The sequence below is a fragment of the Podarcis gaigeae genome (genome assembly GCF_964106915.1).
Source record: "Podarcis gaigeae genome assembly, chromosome: 14".
NCBI classification, from domain to species: Eukaryota; Metazoa; Chordata; class Lepidosauria; order Squamata; family Lacertidae; genus Podarcis; species Podarcis gaigeae.
Window position 1 is genome coordinate 3,552,693 of NC_139690.1, and position 14,366 is coordinate 3,567,058.

General features: G+C 45.0%; 1 protein-coding gene across 2 annotated transcripts in view; it reads right to left on the bottom strand.

Moving 5' to 3' along the window:
• Positions 1-3,520, bottom strand: part of OTUD7A (OTU deubiquitinase 7A) — a 120,428-nt gene extending 116,908 nt beyond the window's left edge. For both annotated transcript variants that reach the window (XM_083712176.1, XM_083712175.1), the window contains exon 1: positions 3,424-3,520. The gene's annotated coding sequence lies outside the window, so the exon portion shown is untranslated. The remainder of the gene's footprint in view (positions 1-3,423) is intronic.
• Positions 3,521-14,366: the final 10,846 nt, after the last annotated feature.

Below are 14,366 nucleotides of genomic sequence, written 5' to 3' on the forward strand. Positions count from 1 at the left end.
AAAGGGCATACCGTATTTTTCGCTCTATAAGACGCACCAGTCCACAAGACGCACCTAGTTTTTGGAGGAGGAAAACAAGAAAAAAAAAATTCTGAATCTCAGAAGCCAGAACAGCAAGCGGGATCACTGTGCAATGAAAGCAGCAATCCCTCTTGTTGTTCTGGCTTCTGGGATAGCTGCACAGCCTGCATTCGCTCCATAAGACGCACACACATTTCCCCTTACTTTTTAGAAGGGAAAAAGTGAGTCTTATAGAGCAAAAAATACGGTATGTAAAGGAATGCTCTCACCTATTCAAACCTCCCAAGGATGTGTTGGAGAGTGCCAGCCAGTGTTCACAATTAGCTGGGCACGTTTTGCAACTGCTGTGGGTCCAACTGCAACCTGGAGATACCTGGATGCCAGGTTGGCAATGGACATCTCCACCTGGCTGGCCCCTCTTCTTTCTTAAGCAGGTAAGCAGAAGAGCTTATTTATATCCCACCTTTTCCTCCAAGGAATACATGGTTCTCTTCCCTCCTCAGTTAATCTCTACAACGACCCTGTGAGGTAGGTTAAGAAGTTGTGACTGGCCCAGTGAGCTTCATGACTGAGTGGAGATTTGAACCCTCATCTCCCAGGTCCTAGTCCAACACTCTAACCACACTGGCTTCTGCTATGGGACAGCTCTATAAATTAAGTAGATAAATAAATATGGGGAAAGCTAAATGTCACTTAGAGAAGCATCTGAAATATTTTCCTTGAAGCTTGAATTTGTTTTATTTGGGATTGTTTTATTTGATTTTTAATGTGTTGATATAGAAATGAAATGAAAAATAATAATTATAACAATAAGGCTCATTGTGGGGGGAAATGGCACCTTCTTCTGTGGCAACTGTAACCTAGGTTTATGGTGCCATTTGGCAGTTACCTTATATATTTGAGTTTCTAACACTGGCCACAGCTCCAGACTCCTTCCTTCCATATGAAAGCTTAAATGTTATAAACAGAGACACAAAGAGCTAAGAGGGGGTGTTATGAGACTATACTTTCTATGAAATACAACTGTAATTTCTAATGGACTCTGCTTGCTTCATAACAATCATCACTGCAGACCATTAAAGCCATATCAATAACTGAAAATGTGTCATTTAAAACAAAAACAAAATTATTAATGTAATATCTGAGAAAATGTTTATCTCTACCACAGTTTGAAAGTTTATTTCATACCACCAGACTGAAAAATGAAGATACAACTTCCTTCTGTCTGACACCCAAACATGCTGGTGAGAATCAGTCCTATTGATCTAACGAAAACAAATACAAATGATAAAATACAGATTTCCCCTCAACTTATTTTCTTAGGCTGCAATCTGACAATCTACCTCAGAGTAAGCACCACCGAATTCAATGGGATGTACATGCTCCTTAAAACAAATACCTGTAACATATAAAAGCCTTCTGACAGACTGAATTAAATGCCTCCATTGCAACTCAGTGTATCTCCTTCTTGGCCCAAATATCCTAGCTATAGGACAGATACATGAATATTGTCCGACATAAACAGACAGCAGAAGTACAATCATAAAGCACTCCTACACCTTTACTCAGAAGCAAGTCTCAATGAGTTTAATGGAGCTTACTCTGAAGTAAGCAGGTACAGGATTATAGGCATGATGTGCATGACATGAATAGACAGCACTGCAAATGAAGAACAAGACAAAACAGAAAGACACATATTACACTTAGAGATACATACAGTGGTACCTCAGGTTACATACGCTTCAGGTTACATACGCTTCAGGTTACAGCCTCCGCTAACCCAGAAATAGTACCTCGGGTTAAGAACTTTGCTTCAGAAATCGTGCTCCGGCAGCATGGCGGCAGCAGGAGGCCCCATGAGCTAAAGTGGTGCTTCAGGTTAAGAACAGTTTCAGGTTAAGAACGGACCTTCGGAACGAATCAAGTACTTAACCCAAGGTACCACTGTACTTCCATTACAGTGCAAAATACTTATGCACGTGGAGGTCAAATTCTGATCTCATTACTAAAAAAATATTAAGGAACAATATGATCAATTTGCACTGAAAATAATTTTAAAAATCAAAAGAGCAAGTAACATTTTTTCTCGTCTGCTATATTTTTAGACTCAAGAATAATAAGATTTCTTGTTCCTCTTCCTAATACCCCTGTTTTAACAGAGTGGGGAATGAGCCTGAGAGGCACCTTGACACCCAGTAATGAGCCAGGACCCAATTCATATCCTCCAGGAAAAAAGCCAAACAACTATATTCACTGGCCTACCAGAAGCATCTCACAAGGGTCAAGAGGGAGAAAAAGAATTGAGTTCTCATATAGAACGGACCTACTTTTTTCATATTGCTTGGGTGAAAGAATGCTAGCCTCCGTCAACAGCTAGCTGGTTAAAACCAATCATGTCTTCAGTTGTTTCATGCAGGACTACCCAGACCATTCCAAATATCCATTCCATAATTTAAGCATTCTGAAATACCTTTTTAAAGAGATATATTAATTTTGTTCTAATTTATTGGCTATTTGCATTTAATTGTATGCCACAGGCCCAGGTTAAGTGTTGCTAATTACTGCACTGTTGTGGGGGAGGGGGAGAAAGAAGAGGCTGATGAAGACACAAGAGTTTGTTACCAGATGACATCATCGGCCCTGGCCAAATCTGAAGGGTCAAGTGACAACATCTTTTCCCACACTCTGTTGCCAGAGTACCACTGAAGACCAAAGAGCCCAGTACCATTTCTGCAGCAAATAGAACCATATTCCTTTTCCGTGAAGGCACATATCCTCTTGTGGCGTTACTATGGCATGTGGTGGGAAGCTACGGCACAGGCTGCCCCCCCAACCTTCGGCTTCAGGAGGGTCTCCATAGAAACATCTACAGGTGTGACATTTCTGCAGTGATCCAGTGGCACTTTCAAAGAAATCCTAATCATGCCAAAGCACACATGCACACAAAACCAAAAACCCAGTTTCCCTCTTAGCTGCTGTTGCAGATGCATCACGTTCGACAGGCACACGATAGCTCATTGCACTCTGCTCCCCTGTTCATAACTGTCAGATGCTTATTCACTCTGATCCTTGCCAGGTCGTCTTTTGCAGGCAGCAGAGGGAGGCAGAGGAAGAGAACAGTATACAACCCAGGTGCATATGTGGATGGGGACCCACAAACAAGTGCAACGGTTGTGCGGGCAACTAGCAGCAGGACGGCCTAGCAGCCTTTCTTTGCCAGTCCCCCCCCCCCCCGTCACCTCCACTATACGGAGGGTGTTCTCAAATGCTGGGGAGCCATGATCAGTCCAGCAACCTACGAGATAACCCCCCCCCCCAAACACACACCTTGCTACATCAGCCATTTATTTGCTTGCTGAAAAACCAAGCAGGGTCCAGCAGAGTCTGGCTCTTTTCCCTTACCTGCTCCTCCTCGAGCCAAGCTCCAGCATCCCGGCTCAGGAAGGCATTTCCGAGCAGCTGCGAGAGGCGGGCGGCGGGGGGGGGGGGGAGAAGAGAGAGAGAGAGAGAGAGAGAGAGAGAGAGAGAGAGAGAGAGAGAGACGGAGCTTCTGCAATGCAGACACTGCCTTCTTCCCCTCGCAAACCCGCCCGGCTTCTCTCTCCGCTGCCCTGACTCTCTCTCTCTCTCCAATAAAGGCGAGGCGAGCGAGGAGGAGGAGGAGAGGAAGGGAGCGGCGGCCGCGAAGGAGACCCCCCCCCCCGCCCTCCGCCCTCCGCTCGGGGCCCCGCGCTCGCCTCCCCCGCCGGGCGGCTGCAGCTGCCGCCTCCTCCTGCTGCTGCTGCTGCTGCTGCTGCTGGGCTCGGCCGCGAAGGCAGGCAGGCAGGCAGGCCGGCGGGGGCGACCCGGGAGGCTGCGCCCGAGGGGAGGAGACGCGCCGCCGCCGCCCAGTCACCTGCCTCCAGCCCCAGGGAGGGCAGAAGCCGAGCAGGCGCCCCTCCTCACCTGCCGCCGCTGGCCGGCCGGCCGGGCTCGACCCGTCACGACCAGGCTGCCGCCGCCGCCGCCGCCTCCGCCCAGCTCGCGACGCCGCCGCCTCCGCCAGCCGCCTCCGCCGTCCCCATGAAGTCGCCGCCGCCCGCCCGCCGCCGCGGCGCACCAGCCAGGCCCGGCCCACCCGCCGCCGCCGCCGCCGCCGAGGTGATGGGGCGGCGGGCTCCTCCTTCGCCGGCGCAAGGACGGGCGAGGCGCCCGAGGCGGCGGACACAAACTGCAAGGCTGAGGCGGCCTCCACACACAAAATAGGGAAAAGTCCATGAAAAGGGCAGCCACGTGATGTCATGTAAAGTGTCCACAGATAAAAAAGGGGGAAAGCTTTAAAAAAAGAAAATGGAAAAGGCAACCATTAAAATGTAATTATAGTAAGGTTACCAGATTTTTTTCAATGAATCCAGGGTCACTTTAATTATCAAATAAATAAATACTACACGTTTGGGACGTTGATGCTGCAGCTGTGGCGGTGGCAGAGGGGCGCCCCCCCCCTTGACCTCAACCACCACATTTCCCCTTCCTCCGAGGCTCCTTTCTCCCTGAGCCTGGGCAGCCCCTGAGTTGTTGGTTCTTCAGTGGTGGTGGGAGAAGCGGTGAGTGGTGGGTCAGGCATGGAAGGCGCAGGAGGAGGGCCGAGAGCGGCGGCAGTGGTGAGGTTTGGGCAGTGCGATGCCTCCCTTCCCAATCAGAGCAGCCCCAATCCCATTCCTCCTTGCGTGCAAGCAGGAGGGGGCAGGGATCCCTCAGCTGGGAAGGGAGGCTTCCCGTTGCCTAACTGAGAGATCCCTGCCCCCTTCTGCTTGCACGCAAGCTCTGATAGGCAGCCTGAAGGGATACCTGCCATGATGGCTCTGCTCTGCCTACACAGTCAGAGGCAGCAATGTTTCTGAATATCAGTTGCTGGAAACCACAGGAGGGGAGAAGGTTCTTGTGCATGAATCCTGCTTGATGGTTTCCCACAGGTTATCTGGTTGGCCATTGGGAGAACTGGATGCATGCTTCCTGGCGGTGTCAGAAACCCAGGGTTTATGGCACAAAACAAGGGGGGGGGGGACCATTTGGCAGAGGTTTGGAGGAGATACAACAATGCTGACTACAAACTCTGAGTATGGGTGGCAGTTTGCACCATACTGCATTGGTGGCATTGGCAGTTGTGCACTGTCTGAGCAGGAATTTGAACTTTGATCTTTCAGATTCCATTGTGGAGTGTCACTCCTGAAAGGTAGGAATGTTGGAGAGTGAACATTTGAAAGAAGAGAAAGGGGTTTGATGGTTCACTGTACTCTTAAGCTGCCTCCCATTCACTTTAGCAAGGTTTGGACAGGAGAACATCCAGGGGATTGTGCCCCATGAGTGTAAATTGTTTGTTTCCAAGTTGGTCCCCATAAATGGTGCCACAAATCCACCCCCTGAGTCCAACTCACACTATCTCATGATAGGGCTATTGCTGGCAGCACACAAATTTTCTGCACACTGCCCCAGTTCTAACAGTTTTCAATGCCATGGTAAAAATTGTCCACGTGCATTTACTCATCTGGCAGACAGAGCATCTTCCAGTGCTCTTCAAATTGTATGTGCATTTGTGTAATCTGAATAGATGCAGAGGAAGTCCTAAAAGTGGCTGTGTGAATAAGCAAAATGGGAAAGAAAGAAACAGAACAAGGGGTGCCATTTAGGAAGAGTAGGGGGAACCCCCCTCAAAAATGTTTTAGACCAGCTGTGATTGTTTCTCAGGAGCATCTATATCTCTGCTCACGTCAATCATACTCCCTAACTGTTATAAACATTGGAGGGGCTTGTGAACTACCTACAGTACGTATGAATGCCAAAGGCATGAATCCTTTTATTTAAAAACAAACAAGCAGAGAGGAGGGGGAGGCTGCTGTGTGACCTGTGTTGATAATGAGATATTAAAATGCAAATGCAACAAATGCTCTTAAAAATACACGTGCTTATGTTGCAGTTGCATCTTGAATGGATCCCTGAGTAGGTTTCTGTTAATCTTTTCTTCATACCCTTTTACTTAAACCTGGAATGGTGCTCCTGGGGATCATTCTCATGAGCTGAGAAGCAAGTCCTGACAGTAAAACCAATCTGGAAATGGCTTAAATCTGTAGTGCTGTTGTGCCAGTAGTTATGAAAGCCAGCAGTTTCTGGCTGCATTTTAGGGGAAATTTCACAGGGAAGTCAGATTGTTTTCAATATTATCATCATTATTTAAAGTCTAAGGAAGACTGTGGCCTGCTTTTCCTATACTATATGTTCATATCTGAACACCCTGGCCTACTTCAGATGCCGTGCTGGGTTTTAGCCTGTTCTTAAAGTGTTGTGTCAGGTTTGTATTATTTTAAACTTGTTTTTAATATTTGCATTAAGGTTATATTTAGGTAAAGGCTGATTTTACTGAATATTATTATTTATGGATGGGATTTAAGCTATACTAAGCTACTTTATGAAGTCTTTTGCCTTGAAAAGTGGGAAAATGACTTTATTCTCCTAGCTATTGGCTAGGATTTGAATCAAAAATAAATACAAGCAAAAGGAGTGTCGCACCAGAAATAATGGTCTCTATTTAGATCTCTGTCTCTCCCTTACAGTTCACTGCTATATTAAGTGGGATATAAGCACTTGAATGAATAAATAACTGATAGCCAGAGAAAAGAAACCATGGTGTCATAGAGCAAGATGGACCTAGTAAACTGGCAATAAAAGCTGAAGGCATCTTATTCCAGCACCATGAACAGCTCCCTAGCATTACAGGAGCCTTTTCTGTCACCAGTTGATCTTACCTGGCTTGAGGCTGGGAAGGCACTTCTTCTTAAGATATACATAGTTACTTCAACTATGAAATAACATATGGGTTGCCAGGATTTATAGTGGGTGGGCTGATGAAGTAGTAAACAACAGAAGAAATAAAAAATGTAGGTGGCAGAGTTGTGGAAGTGTGGTTGAGCAGGTCCTCACCAACAAGGAGGAACTGATTGACAAAGTAGAAGCACTCAGAAACTTGGATTTCATGATACACAGGCAAGGAAAAGCTGAATGTAGTCAGACATGCACTCTTGGACTTTAAGAAGGTTTCAAAATTTCAAAAAATAACAAAAACAAAACCTGAAGGAGCTACTGGTCAGGAATACTCAAAGGGAAGGGAGTCCATGGAGAAATATTGAAGGCCCAAATGCAAACAATATCAACAAGAAAGAAAAGTGGGAGGCATCTAAGGAAACCAATGTGGCTGCATAAGGAGCTTACAAATGAGCTAAGAAGGGTATGTATAAGAAATGGAAGAAAGGGGAAATCACAAAGGAGGAGTATACACAAGTAGTCAACAGTTGCAGGGGGAAAGCCAGGCTGGCTAAAGCTCAGAATGAGCTCAGACTTGCAAGAGAGAGTTAGGGATAAAACAATAATACTGTAAAGGTTTTTTTGGCTATGTCTGAAGTGAGAGGAAGAACAAGCATGTGGTAGGTCCTTTGCATGGGGAACACAGAGAAATGCTATTGGGTGACAGAGAGAAGGCAGAACTACTCAACACCTACTTTGCCTCTGTCTTCACCTGAAAGAAAAGTGATGCCCAACCTGGTGATAACAGAATAAATGATATTAGGAAGGAGCTGCAGCCCAAGGGTACTAAAGGAGCTTGCGATTGTAATCTCAGAGCCTTTCTCTATAATCTTTGAGAATTGTTAGAGAACAGGTAAGGTTCTGCAGACTGGAGGTGGGAAAATGTCCCCATCTTTAAAAGGGGGGAGGGGAGAAGACCCAGGTAACTACTGACCAGTGAGCTTGATATTGATTCTAAGAAAGGTACTAGAACAGATAATTCAACAGACGGCCTGTGATCACTTAGAAAAAAAGGATGCTGTGATTATCAAGAAACAGCATGGGTTTCTCAAAAACAAGTCATGCCAGACTAATTTCATTTCTTTTTTTCTTTTTTGATGAAGTTACAAGCTTGGTGGATCAGTGGAATGTTGTGGATGTAGTGTATCTTCAGTAGGGCTTTGACAAAGTCCCCCATGATATTCTTGTGAGGAAGCTGGTAAAATGTGGGTTGAATAAGGTAACTGTTAGGTGGTTTGGTAGCAGGTTGACTGACCAAACACAATAAGTACTCATTAAGGGTCCTTCATCATCCTGGGGGAAAAGGGTTCTGTCCTGGGCCCGTTGTTGTTTAATGTCTTTATAAACAACTTGGATGAAGTTGTTGATAACTGCATATTGGATGAGCATCATGATGCTCATCCAATATGCAGATGACACCAAACTGGGAGGGGGAGCTAATGCTGCAGAGGACAGAATCATAATTCAAAATGACCTTAACATATTGGAGAGCTGGGCCCCAACAAACAAAATGAATTTCAATAGGGACAAATGTAAGATTCTGCACTTGGAGAGGAAGAACCAGCTGCACAAATATAGGATGGGGAACACCTGTCTTACTAGCAGTACATGTGAAAAGCATCTAGTGGTCTTGGTGGACCACAAGCTGAACATGAGTCCACAGTGTGTTGCAGCCCTGAAAGATAGGAGTTGGGGGTGGGAATCTCCTTGCCTGCACAGATGTCAAATTGCTGCCACTCTAAGGGATCCAAAAAAATGGATCAAATATCAAGGAAAGAATAGTGCTGCTGTAAAAGTGTATTTTTTGTACTCTCGCCCCAAGTGAGGCAAGATTCAAGTCCACAGGCAGCATTTTGAGATTACTATTCATTCCATGAGGTAAGCAGCGGAAAGGGGTGTCCACAGAAAGATAGTGGAAGGGATCCTCAAATGGACCCCCAGGAAAAAGCTGCAGAGCTGTTGAATAAATACATCCTTGCATAGCAAATTGAGCTCTCTCATCCCAGAAGCTTTGATGTAGAGAGAGAGAAATAGTAAGTAGTTGTGCAAAATAAAAAAATAAAAATGTATGCTTTTTGGTGCAAAGAGGGCAGGTAGAGTGTGGATTCTCCATGCTGTTCTGAGGAGATAAGGATGAACAAAGCCAAAAGAATCCAGTTCAATCAAGTGGACGGTGCATCCTCTCAGTAGGCTGACTAATGCTTTCCCTTAAAAAGCAGTTGGGGTCTCTAAACACTAATTTTGCAGTTTCATCATTACAACTACAATCATTCCACCAGCCTGGAATGTTAGCAGGGCACAATCCACCAGAAAGTTCTTCTGCGGAAACCCTATTCATGGTTAACAGCTAGGGACGATGAGAACTGTAGCCCAGCAACAGTGCTAACCAATGGAGCCTACTAGACTATTAGGGCAAGTGGGGCACTGCCCACCAAGCTCATTGTGCTTTCAACCAGCCCCACCTGCCTGCCTTCTTTCTTATAGCCAAGCCAGTGGGCAGGACTGATGATCCATTTCCTCCTCCTTAGTGTCAGGTGTTGTCACTTGCAGAACTCAGCAAGGGTGGGAGGAGGATGGGTGCAAAACTAGAATTGGTTGGCTCTGCTTATCATTGTCTCTGGCTCCACCTAATGTTGGCCTCTATCCTTGCCTTCTGCCTTCTGCCCTCCGCCCCCTACCCCTGCACCAATGGGCACCAGTCACCCATGGTGTCAGCCCTGCCCTACCATGGAAAAGAATGGCCTCTAAACTAAGTAGAAAGAAGAGGTTTTCTGGCAATTAGTACTGCCTGTACAGTTAAACGGCAAATGACACACAGTGTTAAATTTCTAGCATAAATTTCGGGAAAGCCATTACTCTTAATTCCAAACAACTTACTGGTTGCAGCAGTCCCCTTCTTTTTATTGCTTTATCCTTTTTTTTGCTGGGCTTCTTTGGGAGAAGAGCTGGCTATATATTTAATAAATGAAGAAGGAAAAGTGGTCTGTAAATGTCGAGGCCAGAGGGAAGGTGAATAAAATAAAACTCCAGAGAGTTTTCATTCTGCCCCTTGTGCCCACCTGCCAGACCTCATCAGACAGGCGAGCCCAGTGCAGAACCTCAGGTGCCGAGTGGAGTGCAGAGAGGCCACACAGAGATAGAATGCAATTATATGAATGAACAGGCCATTTTCCCATCATTGCACTGGAACCATGTAAACATACTCTGTGACAATTCTCTGCATATAAAGTAGCAGAACTAGTCCATGCAAGGGAGGGAGGAAGTGTTTTTTGTCTTTTCTTTTTAAGCCTCGCTGTTTTAGAATTCATACCTGGCAGAGATGAAGGCCAAACTAATCCCTAAATACTGAAGTATCTTTCATTCAAAGCAGAGCCTCAAGGACTCTCTCTCTCTCTCTCTCTCTCTCTCTCTCTCTCCCTCTCTCTCTCTCTCTCACACACACATACCACACATCCCACGGTTTGCATCTCCAGTGCAATTAAAAAAAAAAAAAGCAGGCTGCTATCACATATTTTAAGGGAACATAGAAAGTGCATAGAGATCCATTTGAATTAGTCACATAATACAAAAGCAGCATTTGCCAGTATTATTCTCAATTCTCATTAGGGCTGTGCACATACATTCCCCCCTCCCTCAAGCCACCCTGTGGCATACCCTCCCACATTCCTCAGATGAAAATAGGGACATTTCTCGCTCCCCCACAACTCACCCTCCTTGGCCACATTTTTCTCCTCATCTCAACCCCCAGAGCATTTCTCCCACCCCTACACCCACGGGGCAGAACACAGCACACAGACCCACCCTTGTCCTGAGAAAACCCCTTAATCCAGATCAGAATTTGTTTTACTCTTTGTAGATTTACAAAAAGAGAACCACACATCAATCAATACATTTTAGAAAGGGACAGGATGCTCCCTTGCACCTTTCACCTTTGGTGGACATGCCCAAGGATTAAGACATTCTGGGAGATGATTTATAATGAAATGAAAAAGGTATTTAAATATACCTTCCTGAAGAAACCAGAGGCCTTTCTCCTGGGCATGGTCGGCCAATTGGTGCCAAAGAAGGACAGAACTTTTTTATGTATGCAACAACAGCAGCAAGAATACTCATCGCAAAGTATTGGAAGACACAAGATTTACCCACCCGGGAAGAATGGCAGATGAAGTTGATGGACTATATGGAACTGGCGGAAATGACTGGCAGAATCCGAGACCAGGGAGAAGAGTCGGTGGAAGAAGACTGGAAAAAATTTAAAGATTATTTACAGAAATACTGTAAAATTAATGAATGTTAGAAAAATGTTGGAATGAAGTTATATGGCTTTAGCAGAAATGTTATAAGGAATTAAGTACAAATAGATTTTTAATGTATTAAAGGGAAAAAATAAGGTTAGAATAAGTTAAGATAAATTACAGGACAGAAAACAGAGGAAGATGGAAAGGAATTGCTGAAACAGTTAATTGAAGTGGAATACAAAAAGGGAGGTGTGAGGAGGTCGTGGAAACAAGTGAATGAAAGATAAGATACTGAAATTATTGGATGTGTTTTAAATTATGTTTGTTTTGTTTTGTTAATTAAATGTTTTAGTGTTAGTGTTACCTAGTGTTTTTTTTGTATTGTATTGTATTGTTTTGTTGAATTCTTTTTCTTTCTTTTATAGTATTTAAACTGTTAATAAATATTATTTTTTTAAAAAAGGATGCTCCCTTGCAGACTCAAGACACGGATGCACAAAACAAATCAAGACTCCTTGGGCTCCACTCTGCTCCCCCTTTCTTCCTGCCCAGGGCAGCCCTTCCCTTTGCCTGTCCCTCAGAGCTGGGCCTTTCTGGTGGCAGCCTCCCCATTTCCTCGCCTGCTCTCCAGCAGCCACTATGAGCTGCCCAAGGGAGGAGGCCTGGCAACCTAAAGCAACACAACAGGCTCCAAGTGTCCCTATTTCCCAGGCACAGTCCTGGAATTACATATATATGCAAGGTAACACCAACTAATGCGACTTCAGAGAATTCCCCAAAGTAGGGGACATTTTCAATGGTGTATCAAACAGAGAATGGTTCAAGCTCGAGGCAACATGCCTTCCAAAGTAAATATAAAGTCCCAACCACAGCACAGATGCGGCTGGTTATATTCACGACTTATTCATATATTTAGCAGTGAACACGCTGAAAGAAGTGGGAGCTCCAGAGTCAGCAGCAGGACAGCACTTCCTGGATAACCGACTGTTTCAAACTTTCTTCCTCAGCAAAGAAGAGGTCCTACTTTGGGAAATTCTCTGAAGTCACATGAGTTGGTGTTGCCTTGTGTATATTGTATGCCACTTGACTCTGAATGAAGAGACAATTTTGTAGCTATATAAAGTGTTGTAATCAAATGATTATCCTGTTGTGTTGCTTTTAGGTTGCTAGATTTTTCTGTTCACAACACAGGGGATCTTTGCTGCCAAGGGAGGAGGCCGGCAGCAGCGGCAGCCATGAAGAAGCCATGGAGAGGCAACAGGATGCTCCCTTGCAGACTCAGGACAAACGCTGGCTCATCCTGCTCCCCAAGCTCAGCAGCACTGGCGAGGAAAAGAGGGACATTCCGGGATCAAATCATAAGCTGAGATGGCTTTTGTAATTCCAGCACTGTGCCTAGAAAATAGGGACACTTGGAGGGTATGCACTGACCTGTGGCCCTGTTTCCTTAATCTTTTGGGGGGAGGAATAATTGAGCTCATCTATCCCCCTTCCTCAGTCACTATATCCCCTCCTCTGGCTCCTTCTCAGAGCACTACCTGCCGCAGTAAGAAGACAGCGGGAAAGGTGTCTGGGCCCAGAGGCCCTGGACAAGTTCAGCTCTTGCCAGGCCAGTATGACAAAGAGCTTGTGCTGGGGCAAAGCAGCTGATGGAGAGCAGAGGGAGGAGAGCCTTGGTGATCCTGTCCTTCAGAATGTCTGGCTACTGCTATGTAGGCAGGGTTCTGTGTCTGGAGTAGGATCCTGAGCCCTGTGTTTGATTCAGTAAAGCAGTGGTGTCCAAACTTTTCTCAAAGAGGGCCAGATTTGATGAAGTGAAGGGCCGTGAGGGCCGACCAAAGTTGTTAACCCTTTTTTAGGATTGAAGTTTTTGAGCTTTTTAAAGGATTGAATTAAACTGCCACAGGGGCCGGTTTAAACCAACCAGTGGGCCAGATTAGGCCCCCAAAATGGACTTTGGACATGCCTGCAATAAAGGATAAAGGATATCCGATCACGTAGTATTGTCAGGGTTTAGGCTACTGGCATAGGCTTTTAAGCTCTGGGTTATGATTCGCTCCTTGGGGTGTTTGACAGCCAGTCACGTTGAGGGTGGGAGTGGCCCAGGCCTTCAGAAATACATAAAAGCAGCTGCATTGCCCCTGTTTGGCAGTGCAGTTCAGTTCTGTTAGCCATCAACACAATACAGTCTCTTGCTGTAATCGCTACATCTGATCTCGTAGAAACCCACATACATTTCAGCTACCATAGTCATAATTCAGCAGACTTGTGCAGAAATGTCTATTAATAAAAACTTCCCAACTCCATATTTTTATTCCCCTTCTTGAAGGAGTTGTTTTCTAAAATGTTGGCAGCTCCACAAAGTGGTTGTGAATTTCATTGTCAGGCCCATGATGTATGCATAGGGCCTGCATCTCGAGTCAAGAGCGCTCCTTGCATGCCTAATTGCTCCCTAAAACACACTATGATCATACCGAGATCCAGGCAGGGGCCCTGCAAGAGCCCCGTGAGCTGCAGGTAGTTCTCCGTGGGGAGGAGACACCATTCTTTCACCGTTTCTGTGGAGCAAACTTTCTTGTTTTGAGCAAAGTTCTTGTTGAGCTTTTTTGGCTGGGGCAAGCCTCCCCAGATGTGTAGGATGTTGATACATGTTTTAATCTGCTTTCAGTTTATTGTTGAATAACTTCTTTTTACTGATATGATTTTATTGTTTTCTTCTTTTTGTAAATGGCTCTGAGGTTGTTGTTTTGCAATCAAGCAGTACAATATATAAATCTTATTAAATAAAATAAATAAATAATCTGTTAGCATAGAGCTTGGGGGAGGCTGGATGACAGCAGCTACATATTCATTCTTATTGGTTTGGGAGGTTACATGATATTGCCTCAAAAAATTGTTATCCCATGCTTTGTTGTGCATTTTCTTCACATTTTCCTTATGACAGAAAGTTTAAGCTGGGGGAGCAGGTTTGCTACACAAGAGCACCAAATCAACTTTAATTATGCAGTTTAAAATTGCCAGTATGTGTTTGAATCTGCCCACCACCCATCAAATGACAACAGTCTGGAAGCACCCTTGGACTTAGTACCAGAATTGAACTCATAGTTCTTTCATCGAGTTCCACTTACTTCAAGGAAAGTGTTATAGGGTTTCCACCATACTGTGCAGCCCTGTTCATGAATACTGAGAAGTAAGTCCCATCAACTTTGGTAGAAGTTGTTTATTTATTTTTTTAAATGATATTTTTTTAAATTTCACAAAAATTAACAACAA